Here is an 11,768-nt window from a genome sequence, read left to right as displayed (position 1 = left end):
TCTGTCTAGATATCTGTAACACTATATTTTTTTTCTGGTGGCTTTTCAAATCAAAAATCAGCACCCAGTTGAGGTTTTTGTCTAGTGAGCCACTATTTGAGCTCTGCTTCCAGCTGGCCTCCACTGGGGCTGGATACTTCTGTCACGTCAAGGGGGATTTGGGTAATTAATTCACTGTGCCAGGTAGAGATGCAGCAAAATGACTGAGGATACCAATTAGCAGTGGGAGGAGACGGAATTTACTTCCCATTCCGGAAGTTTAAAACTCACAAGGCTAAAAACGCACTTCTGGGTTTGGAGATGCAGCTTTCGGTTTAAGTAAAACAACAACACCAACAACACCAAAAGTTTTTAGACATTGACAGAGGATAAAATTATAAGTGTTCCCTGCAGCTGCTGCAAAACCAGATGTCCATTGGGGTTTCTCCCTTTCTTCCTTTTTGCAGGGTGGGAACGGGTTCGGTGTTCAACATTGCTCCCTGCTCTTCCCTCTTGACTAACGAAATCCTTGTTGCATGCCTGCCTGGTGCTGATTCTCCTTCACCGTTTGAAGCCTCTGCCTGTGACTTCTCCCTTCCTTTTGAGGGTTTGTGGGGGGAACGCAGGGAAGCAAGCGGAGTGGGCTTCTCTCTGTGTGTCTCTCGTCTTCCTGACGGCTCTTGGCAAGCCAGGAGAGGCAGCGTTTGATCCTGGGCTTGTGATCTTGGTGCTCAGTATTCTGCTTCTATATTGCCGTCTGCGTCAAGCCTTTGAGGAGACAGGCACGTGTGTGTGTGTGTGTGAGAGAGAGAGAGACGTGCATTTCAATTCCCTCTTTGGTTCTTTTCCTGCTGGGATCTGACCAAAAAAAGCACCCACTCCGATTTACATAGGGTTTTTTACCCCCTAAATCAAATTGCATGCCCCTCAGTTTGTGGAGGCTTTGGGAAACCTCATTTTGCACCTCCGTGCTTCAATTTAGGGCATGCTGTAGCTGTGGCCTGTCTCTCCTCTCCACCCCGGCTGTCTCTGTGTCTATCTCCCTCCTTTGTGCTCATGCAAGTTCCTTTCAGATCTCTCTCTCTCTTCTCCCAGCTGAGATTCTTGGAGGGCTTCCCTGGTTTCTGTTGCCATGGACACGGCTCCCAGGGCCCTCTCTCAACCCTGTTCACAACCCTCTCCCCCCCCACCCCATTCCCCGCTTCTGCGCAGGCCCCGTCTTGCTGCAGAAAGAGAGTGCCAGGAAAGGAAGCCGTGGCAACATGATAGCAAAGAAACAAGCTCGTGCCTCTCTCTCTCTCTGCTTCAATTCTCTCCCCCACTCCCCAATAATCAGCAGCACATTAGAAATTGCTTTGCCGGGTCAAAAAAAATCAGAGGACCGCCAAACCCAATGCCCTGTTTCCAACAGGGGACAGCCCCAGATGCCGTAGAGTCCCGCCAGCAGTGCATGAAGAAGAAAACAGCCCCCCTTTTCAGGATATGTCGATGATTCAGAGATAAGTTGCCTCCGAACATGGAAGTTTTGCATTGTATCCGTTTATCTAACACAATTCTAAAAGGCAGAGTCGTTTAAGGGAGGAAGGGATGTGTGATGGGGCTCTGGGAGGGAGTTCCAGGTATAAGAGGCAGCAAGGGAGAAGGCCACAGTCAGGCAAGAGAGCTGGAACTCTCGACAGGGGTTCCAGGCGTAAGGGGCAGCAGGGGCGTGGAATGGAGTCATTGGAGGTGGTGGAGCAGTGATCACGAGCAAGATATTGGGATCCACAGGCAGAGAGAGGGAAGGAATTGATTATCTCTGGGGCCCTGGCAGAAGTGGGGAGAGACCATTTAAGGGTGCTGGGTAAGGTTGCCATGCCCCCCGAAATTACAGGTTTCATCTGGATTTTAAGCATCTCACCCACCCTGCTTGGCCTAGTATTTTTACACTTCTATAACCCTAAGCTCTAGCCCTTGTAGACTCCATGGAGCAAAACATGCAGACATTATTTTCAAGCCTATTGGCGTAATATGCAAATTAGGCACCCAGATTTGGAAAGCCAGAATACAGCAACCCTAGTGCTGGGGGGCCTTCCAGTGACTGAGAGGCAAGGCAGGAGAACCAGCAAAGGTTGCAGACAGAAGCAACAGGATCTGGCCCAAGGCAACAGGTCGTGCGTGTGTGTGTGTGGGGGGGGGACACTTCTGGGCCACTGATCTTGCAGCAAGCATGAATTGTCCCTGTTAGCATTTGAATGGAGCATTCCTGTGAGCACTGGAAGATATTCCCCTTAGGGGCCGGGGCTGTTCTGGGAAGAGCATCTGCAGAAGGTTCCAACTTCCCCCCTTGGCAGCCTCCCCAGGACGGGGCTGAAAGAGACTCCTGCCTGGGAGAGAGTTGCCATGCCCCCCAGAATTCCGGGTTTCACCTGGATTTTAAGCATCTCACCCAGATTCGCCCGGATTTCAGCTTCCACTTAAAAAAAAAAAAAAAAAAAAAAAGCTAAGCTCTAGCCCTTGCAGAAGCAGAGTTATGGAGCCAAACGTGCAGCCACAATTCTGCTCAGGGATTCTTTTCAAGCCAGTTTACACAGTATGCCAATTAGGCGCCTGGCTTTGGCAAGCCAGAATATGGCAACCCTATAAAAAGACCCGGGAGAAGCCGCTGCCAGGCGGGAGTGAAGGCACTCCTGAGCTAGACAGACTGATGGTCTGACTCGGGTAGTCAGCGACTTCCTCTGTCCCTAAGGCCGCTTCCACTCCTCCCCACTTGGGCCAGGTTTCCTCTGGCCTGCCACGCTGCCCTTTCGGAGCCAGAGAGCAACTCCTCCACCCGCCTAGGCACACCCCTCTTTTGTGGCCCACCTTCCCGCAGCCATTCAGAAAGTCAGGGCCTTCCTACAGGTCACTCGGAAAGAAAGAACCAACAGGCCCCAGGGGCTGCTGCTTTTTTAAAAGACCCCCTCCCTGCCCAAAAGACAGGGTGTCATCCCCTCACCCCAACCAACAATCCTTGTGGAACTCTCTGCCACAGGATGTGGTGACGGCAAACAACCTGGATGGCTTTAAGAGGGGTTTGGATGACTTCATGGAGGAGAGGTCTATCAGCGGCTACTAGTTGGAGGGCCACAGGCCACCTCCAGCCTCAAGGGCAGGATGCCTCTTGAGTACCAGTTGCAGGGGAGCAACAGCAGGAGAGAGGGCATGCCCTCAACTCCTGCCTGTGGCTTCCAGCGGCATCTGGTGGGCCACTGTGCGAAACAGGATGCTGGACTAGATGGGCCTCCTTGGGCCTGATCCAGCAGGGCTGTTCTTATGTTCTTGTGTTCCTCTGCACCGCATGGGGCTTCCACGGCTTCTCTCTCTGTCCCCATGTGGGACGGCTTTCTCCAACCCTTTGCGAAAATGCCACATGTTGGCTCAGCCCTCTTTCAATGGAGCATTTGGCTGCCTGCGGACTACCAAGGTGCAGGGGTCAGCAGGCCAGTGCATGAGCCGCGGCAAATCACGGAGCTGTCGTCCTAGCTGCAGCCTCCCCATCTTGGATGAGAAAGTGACTGCATTCCTCCAAGAAACTCTGTCCTGATAGCAGGGCACCTTCAGTGAGGTTTTCATGATGCAAAGAGCTACGTTTCAGCACAATGAGTTGGTCGAGAGCCAGGCATTTAATAAATTGATCGAGGTTTATTTTATTTTATTTTTTTAAACTGGCTGATTGTCTTAGTGCTTCCAGCTTTCTGCTTCAAACTGGGCATAGGAAATTAGCAGGCAACCCCACCCTGTGTTCAGAGGAAGGCAGAGAGTCCATTTTGCACACTTGGGAGTTTTTTAAACACATCTTTAAGACCCATCTGTTCCTGCTGGCTTTTAACTGATAGTTTTAATCAGATTTTTTTTTTAAAAAAAAATCAATCTGATTTTATATTTTAGAAACCTAGGAAGCTGCCACATACTGAGTCAGACCGCTGGTCCACCTAGCTCAGTATTCCTCTACACAGACAGGCAGCAGCTTCTGCAAAATTGCAGTCAGGAATCTGTCTCTCAGCCCTATCTTGGAGATGATGCCAGGGAGGGAAATTGGAGCTTTCTGCAGGCAAGCAGGCGCTCTTCTCAGTGTGTCCCCATCCCCTGAGGGGAATATCTTAAGAGTGCTCACACATGTAGCCTTCCATTCAAATGCAAACCAGGGTAGACCCTGCTTAGCAAATTGGATAATGCATGCTTGCTACCACAAGATCAAAGCCACCTAATGGTGCAGTGGGGAAGTAACTTGCCTAGGGAGGAAGAGGTTGCTGGTTCAAATCCCTGCTGGTACTATATCAGGCAGCTGCGATAGAGGCAGATGCTGAAAGGCATCATCTCATATTGCGCGGGAGGAAGCAATGGCAAACCCCTCCTGTATTCTACCCAAGACAACCACAGGGCTCTGTGGACACCAGGAGTTGACACCGACTCGACGGCACAACTTTACCTTTATCACACGATCAGCTGATAGTTCTCTTACTATCTTTCACTTCCCTTCCTTTTAGGATTGGAGTTCTTGCTCACGTTTGAAATTTTCTCATGACCCACTTTATATCAAGGTCATTTTAGGGGAAATGTCTTAAATAAATGAGAGGATTGTGTGGGGGCCACACAAGCAAAAAATAGAGATCGTTAGGGAAAAGTGTGAAAGTAAAACCACCCATATACTAATGGCCTTATATAGACTATCAGTCTGAAATCCTGGGGACAGTTTTGGTCCGTTCCAAAAAGACATTTTAAAGCTGCGGGAAAAGAATAGCACCTGAAGTGACAAGAGCAAATTATTTTCCCAGCAGCATTTGGGATTATTATTTAGAGAGGTTTCTAAAATTATCCACTTTCTCCATGCTGTATGTATGTAAGTTATTCCTCTTCATGCTCAAACTTACAACTCGGGATCAGCCACTTAAAGTGATTTGGGACAGGCAAAAGGAAGCCTTTTGCACGAGGCAGGGCTGGCATGTGGAACTCACTGCCACAAGACGATGGATCGCACAAAGCCAGGCAGGAGAGGAGATCTAACCGAAGGCTGTTAGTGGTTGTAACGAGCCTTGATCTTCAGAGGCAGTTGGGGGGCAAGCCCCAGGGAAGAGCTATTCCCTCTGCACCGTGTTTGTGGGTTTACCGGAGGCATCTGGTTCTTGGCACCGGGGGGTGGGTGGGTGGGACAGGGTGCCTGACTGAGCTCTCCTTGGGTCTTATCCAGGGCGGGCTCTGCGGATGTTCCTATGAAGCCAGCAGATGGCAGCAGCTCCGTACTGTCAGCCAGAGCCAGACGGGGAAACTCCTTTGGAAGAACCACGCAAAAACCTGGAAGGGGCATCATCGGGGAAAGTCTGGCCTTAGCCACACTCCCTTTCAGATCTTTCAGTGAAATCAGAGCAACACAAAAGCACATCAGAAGAGCCCGGCTGGATCAGGCCCATCTCGTCTAGCGTCCTGTTCCACACAGTGGCCCACCAGATGCCTCTGGGGAGCCCACAGGCAAGAGATAGGTGCACGCCCTCTCTCCTGCTGCTCCTCTGCAAATGGGATTGAGAGGCATCCTGCCTCTGAGGCTGGAGGCAGCCTGTAGCCACCTGACTAGTAGCCATTCATAGCCTTGCCCTCCAAGAATTGGTCTAAGCCACTTTTAAAGCCATCCGGGCTAGTGGCCATCACCACGCCCTGTGGCAGAGAATTCAATAGACTATGAGCTGTGTGCAAAAATATTTCCTTTTGCTGGTCCTACAATTCATGGCCTTCAGTTTCATGGGGTGACCCCTGGCTCTGGTCCTGTGGGGGAGGGAGAAAAACCTCCCCCTGTCCCGTCTCTCCACTCCATGCATAACTTTATACCCCTCAATCATGTCTCTCCTTCGTCACTTCTTTTCCAAAGCAAAGAGCCCCAGATGTTGTAGCCTAGCCTCAGCAGGGAGGTGCTCCAGGCCTTCCGTCTATTTTTAAACTCTTAATTGCACTGGGTCTAGTCGCCCAGAATTTTGGCGTCGGAAGAGAGCTTGGAGGCCGGGAATTTTAGGACCGACAGAAGCGCTCTCTCTCTTTTTTAAAACACAGCATATAATTAATCTAGCATGGAATCCTCTGCCACTGGATGTAGTGACAGCCACGAGCTTGGATGGCTTTAAAAGGGGCTTAGACAAATTCAAGGAGGACAAGTTTATCAATGGCTACTGGTCTGGTGGCTATAGGCCACCTCCAGCCTCAGAGGCAAGATGCCTCTCAATACCTGTTGCAGGGGAGCAACAGCAAGAGAGAAGGCACGGCCTCACCGCTTGCCTGTGTGGGCTTCCCAGAGGCATCTGTTGGGCCGCTGTGTGAGACAGGATGCTGGACTAGCGGGCCTCGGGCCTGATCCAGCCGCAAAGCGATTCTATTCCAACCCTCTGCTCAGTGCAGGAAACTGCTAAAGCATCCTAGACAGATGGTCATACAGCCTCTGTCTGAAAACCTCTGGCGAAGGAGGCCCCACCTCTGCCATGAGTCAGACTGTTCCACTGGCCAAAAGCCCTGAACTTAGGAAATTCTTCCTAATTATTTCCGCCTGGCCCTGAATCTATCCGCTTCTCTGTCATTCATAGGATCATCAAAGATTAAGAGATGGAAGGGACCTCAGAGATCTTCTAGTCCACCCCCTGCTAGTACAGGAAACTAGCTACGGCATCCCTGAGAGAGGGCCACTTTCCTCTGTTTGGAAACCTCCACTGCATGAGGCAGGCTGTTCCACAGTCCAACAGCTCTCTAGATAATCAGTCTCAGGGCCCCGGGGATGAGGTAACCGGTCCCTGCATCACTGCAGCTCCTCAGAGCAAAGAGCAGGCAGTTTGAACCTGCACGGATCACCACTGCCAGCCAGCATCAGCCTGCTCCAGGTAACTAACACACACACACACACACACACACACACCGGAGCTGATTCCATGCCACCAACTGGTATAAACCTCCCAGCCATCCCATGACCCCTCTGGGCAATTCAGCCCTGCAAGAGCCCACCTCATGAATGATCTCTGACTTGGGGCCGCTCCAATTCCTTGCTGGGCTAGGCTACCTGGCCACTGGTCCCAGTTTGGACCCCCCTCTCAAAAACGCTGACAGGTTGCCTAGGAATGGAGGAACGTGCCTAGTACTAAGTCAGAAGAGAGCTGGCCTTGTGGTCACAAGCATGACTTGTCCCCTTAGCTAAGCAGGGTCCGCCCTGGTCGCATAGGAATGGGAGACTAGAAGTGTGAGCACCATAAGATGTCCCCCTCAGGGGATGCTCTTACCTCTGGAAAGAGCAAAAGGTTCCCAGTTCCCTCCCTGGCAGCATCTCCAAGAGAGGGCTGAGAGAGATTCCTGCCTGCAACCTTAGAGAAGCCGCTGCCAGTTTGTGAAGACAATCCTGAGCTAGCTAGACCAATGGTCTGACTCAGTATATGGCAGCTTCCTATGTTCCTACGGCCAGACTGCCATTCACCCCGACACTGAACGGCTTGGCCATCTCTAGTGGGGACATTCCTAAAGGACCTCTCTAATACTCCAGCAGCCTCCCTTCTACAGCCAGGCGTTCTGCTCACAGCAATAATCCATTCATTAGTAATTCGAGGAGAACTGCCTTTTTCCCCTCTTCAGCTACCTGCAGTGGAGAGCTGGTCTTGTGGTCACAAGCATGACCTGTCCCTTTAGCTAAGCAGGGTCCACCCTGGTTGCATATGAATGGGAGACTAGAAGTGTGAGCACTGGAAGATATCCCCCTTCTTAGAGGATGGAGCTGCTCTGGGAAGAGCAGAAGGTTCCAAGTTCCCTCCCTGGCAGCATCTCCAAGATAGGGCTGAGAGAGACTCCTGCCTGCAACCCTTGACTTTGTATTAGTGCAGAACATAAAGCAGTTAATATTACTAGACCTCTTAAACACGAGGTCTTTAGAGCACTTCAGCTAGAAGACGGAAGTTGTTGGAATAATATGACACCTGCTAATTATTTTTCTGTGCCTCTAAAACTGCACAGCACCCTCATTCCCACCATTTCCAAATTCCAAATGCAGCCTTGGGGTTATAATCCAATCCCAAGGAGCTCTGGAACGGCTTTAATGATTCTATTTAGACTGCTTCCAAAGTTCTTTATTGATTCTGAAATTTAGAGCTCTATGATGGACTAACTGGCTCCCTAAGCCCACCCATTTATTTGGAAGTCAAGGCTGGCAAATTTGACTGTTTGGCTTCTGGTGCAGGTCTGCACAGCTTGTGACCCGCAAATCCAAACACAGCCGTCCAGCTGCACACCACCAGGTCCAGCTTAATGCACCTCACGATGTTGTTTCTGCTTGCAGGCAGAAGGGTCCAAAGTTCCCTCCCTGGCAGCCTCTCCAAGAGAGGGCTGAGAGAGATTCCTGCCTCCAACCTTGGCGAAGCCGCTGCCAGTCTGTGAAGACAATACTGAGCAAAACAGACCAATGGTCTGACTCAGTATATGGCAGCTTCCTATGACTAGAAATGTGAGCACTGGAAGAGATTCCCCTCAGGGGATGGAGCTGCTCTGGGGAGAGCAGAAGGTTCCAATGTTCCCTCCCTGGCAGCCTCTCCAAGATAGGGCTGAGAGAGATTCCTGCCTCCAACCTTGGAGAAGCCGCTGCCAGTCTGTGAAGACAATGCTGAACTAGATGGACCAATGGACTGACTCCGTATATGGCAGCTTCCTATGTTCCTAACAGCCACAAGCCTAGTCTCTGTCCGATCCTGTGAAACTCCTCCCTCAGAACTGGCAGGCATCACCCCTGAGTTTCCAGGCTTCCGCCGGAGGGTCTGAGCTTCAAGAGACCTGAAGCACTCTAGATATTTCATTCTAGGCCAACCTGCAATCCCCGCCGGAGCAGGAAAGGGAAATCCCCTGGACAGCTCCGAAGGGAAAGGGGTCAGAACCTCGGCTAGCTCCAAGCAGCTACACTCAAGGGCTGGATATAGCAACACAAGAGGGACGTTGCTCCAGCAGGTGCTTGGAGCAGTTTGCTGATTTTTATGGCTGCTCCCCAGGCTGAGTGAACTGGCCCTTTCCCTTCCCTGGGGAAGACTCTGTGGTTTAAAGAAGCCTTGCCCAGTTCTATAAGTTCTCCCAATGCATCTAGCAGCAACCGGCTCAGGTGGTGCTGGAGGACTAGCAGGAGAGGATAAAGGCAGGGCTGTATCCTCGGGTTGCGAAGGAGGTGCTTGGGCTTCCCCCGTGTGTGGGGTGGGTGGGTTGTCCCAGTGATGCAGGATCACTAGGGGTCTGGGCCATAAGGTCTTTCCACCCGCTCTCATCCCTTGAATCTCATCCCCCAGTTGGAGGGGTCCTACATCCAGGGGCATGACACTCGAAAGCCTCGTTGATCCCCTTTTAAGGAGGAATTCCAAGGCTGCATGCATAGGAACATAGGAAGCTGCCATATACTGAGTCAGAGCATTGGTCCATCTCGCTCAGTATTGTCTACACAGACTGGCAGCGGCTTCTCCAAGCTTGCAGATAGGAATCTCTCTCAGCCCTATCTTGGAGATGATGCTGGTGTGGGGGGGGGAGCGTTGGAGCATTCTGCCTGCAAACAGGCACGTGCTCTTCCCAAAGGACTCACACAAGTAGTCTCCCCTTCAAATGCAAACCAGGGCAGACCCTGCTTAACAGAGGGGACAATTCATGCTTGCGACCACAAGACCACCAGCTCTCCTTGGCAACCTTTGATTCACATGCCTAGAGTCTGACCAGGGTTGCTTTAAAAACAGGGAGGGCAGATTCTGGGCCGTTTTAGATCTGCTTTGTGAGTCAGGCTGGAGGGGGCAGAGTGAGTGACCTCCTGCTGCACATGCACACGCACACACACATGTACCACCACCACCACAAGCAGACACTGCCATGAGCTGCAAGACAGACGTACATATCTGCACCCTCAGTTACTACTGAGCAGAAATTTACCCTCCACACACACGTTCACTCTAGAAATGGCCAGGGTCATAGGAAGCTGCCATATACTGAGTCAGACCTGTGGTCTATCTGACTCAGTATTGTCTTCACAGACTGGCAGCAACTTCCCCAAGGTTGCAGGCAGGAGTCTATCTTGGAGATGCTGCCAGGGAGGGAACTTGGAACCTTCTGCTCTTCCCAGATCGGCTCCATCCCCTGAGGGGAATCTCTTCCAGTGCTCACACATCAGGTCTCCCATTCATATGCAACCAGGGCAGACCCTGCTTAGCTAAGGGGACAAGTCATGCTTGCTGCCACCAGACCAGCTCTCCTCCACAAGCCTCAGAGGTGCTGCACCCCAAACCCGGCTAAAGGCAAAGCAAGACATGCTCCAGTTTTCGTGATGAGGACGGCAGAGGCCCCAGAGAGATGCCATTTTGTAAACAGGAGGCTAGCCATGGTTGAGGATTTCAAACAAAAAGATTTAAAAACAAAAAACAGAACAAAGAAACAAAAAGCTTGCTGTGTGCCAAGTTGTGTTATGTACTCTAATTCCTTTCTGCTGGGTAAACCACTTTGAGAAGGATTTGCTGAAAAGCAAAATAAGCTAAAATATAGAACAGGCCATAGCTCAGTGGAAGAACATTGGCTTTGCATGCAGAAGGTCATCTCGGGTTCTGTCGCTGGCAGCATCGCCAGCCCGACCTGGGAAAGCCTCTTGCCTGAATCCCTGGAGAACTGCTGCCCGTCAGAGTAGACCAGGCCTGCTCAACTTACCCCCCCCAGCTGCTTTTGGACTACAACTCCCATAATCCCCAGCCACAGCGGCCAATAGCCAGGAATTATGGGAGTTGTAGGCCAACATCTGCAGGATGACCAAAGTGGTGCAGCCCTACTGTAGCCAACAGTAAGTGAGATGGACCAACGGTCAGACTCAGTATGAAGCAGCTTCCTGTGTTTCTGAATCAAGGAATCAACCGGGCAAAGAGACTGCCCTAGTCTCCAGTGTCCGCTAATCCCAAGGACACCCTAAGAACCGGAGTTCGTTCTGTTGCCTCCGGAACCTCTTGCCACTTGGGGAAAGTGCGTAACAGGCCCTAGAACAAGAAAGCAGCACGACTATCAGCCTGCCCGCCCCCCCGCCCCAGAGGTGCCACAGCCCCTTGTCCGGTGTCTGCAGATTTAGGGCCAGTCGATGGGTGCCGGGTGGCTGCACGAGGCAGAGGGCAGCGTGGCACACCCCACAGCCTGTGGGGGGAAGGTCTGCTCGAGGGAGGCTGCGCCAGACTCAAGGACGGAGGACGTCTTGGGCTGGAGAGGAGAAGTGGCTTCCTCGAGGTCCCCCCACCCCGGGTGGGAAGCCCAAGGGACCTTCCTTGGTGCCGGCAAGGGCATTCCCCCCGGATGACCTGGGCTCCCGCTCCAGATGATCCCACCCCCCAGCCCCGAGAGCAGGATCTGCCAAAATCCTGCGGCACGAAGGAAGCACAGGGTTGGGGACGTGTGTGTGTGTGTCTGCCTGCTTGCTTGCTGCAGAAGGGCTCCCCAGGCCTGCCACGACGCAGGGTCATCCCTTTCCCCCGGCGCAGCGGGCCAGATGGATCTTAATTAACAGCAGGGCGGCGGGGGGGGGGGGAGAGCGTGTCCCTCGCCTCCTGCTTTGGCGTTGCGCGCTGGCAAAGGAAAGAGCGCCGCCGCTAAGCTGGGGGGAAGGAGGCCTATGGTGGCGGGATTGATGGAGTGACGGATTGACGGAGTGCCGGCAAGTCGGTGCCGATTCTTAGCGACCCCCTCGATAGATTCTCTCCAGGACGATCCGCCGTCCACTTGGCCTTGAAGGTCTCTCCGTGGTGCCTTCATGAGCACGCTGAGCACCA

Source organism: Hemicordylus capensis, chromosome 2 (genome assembly GCF_027244095.1).
Source record: "Hemicordylus capensis ecotype Gifberg chromosome 2, rHemCap1.1.pri, whole genome shotgun sequence".
NCBI classification, from domain to species: domain Eukaryota; kingdom Metazoa; phylum Chordata; class Lepidosauria; order Squamata; family Cordylidae; genus Hemicordylus; species Hemicordylus capensis.
Note: the sequence above shows the minus strand (reverse complement) of the source record.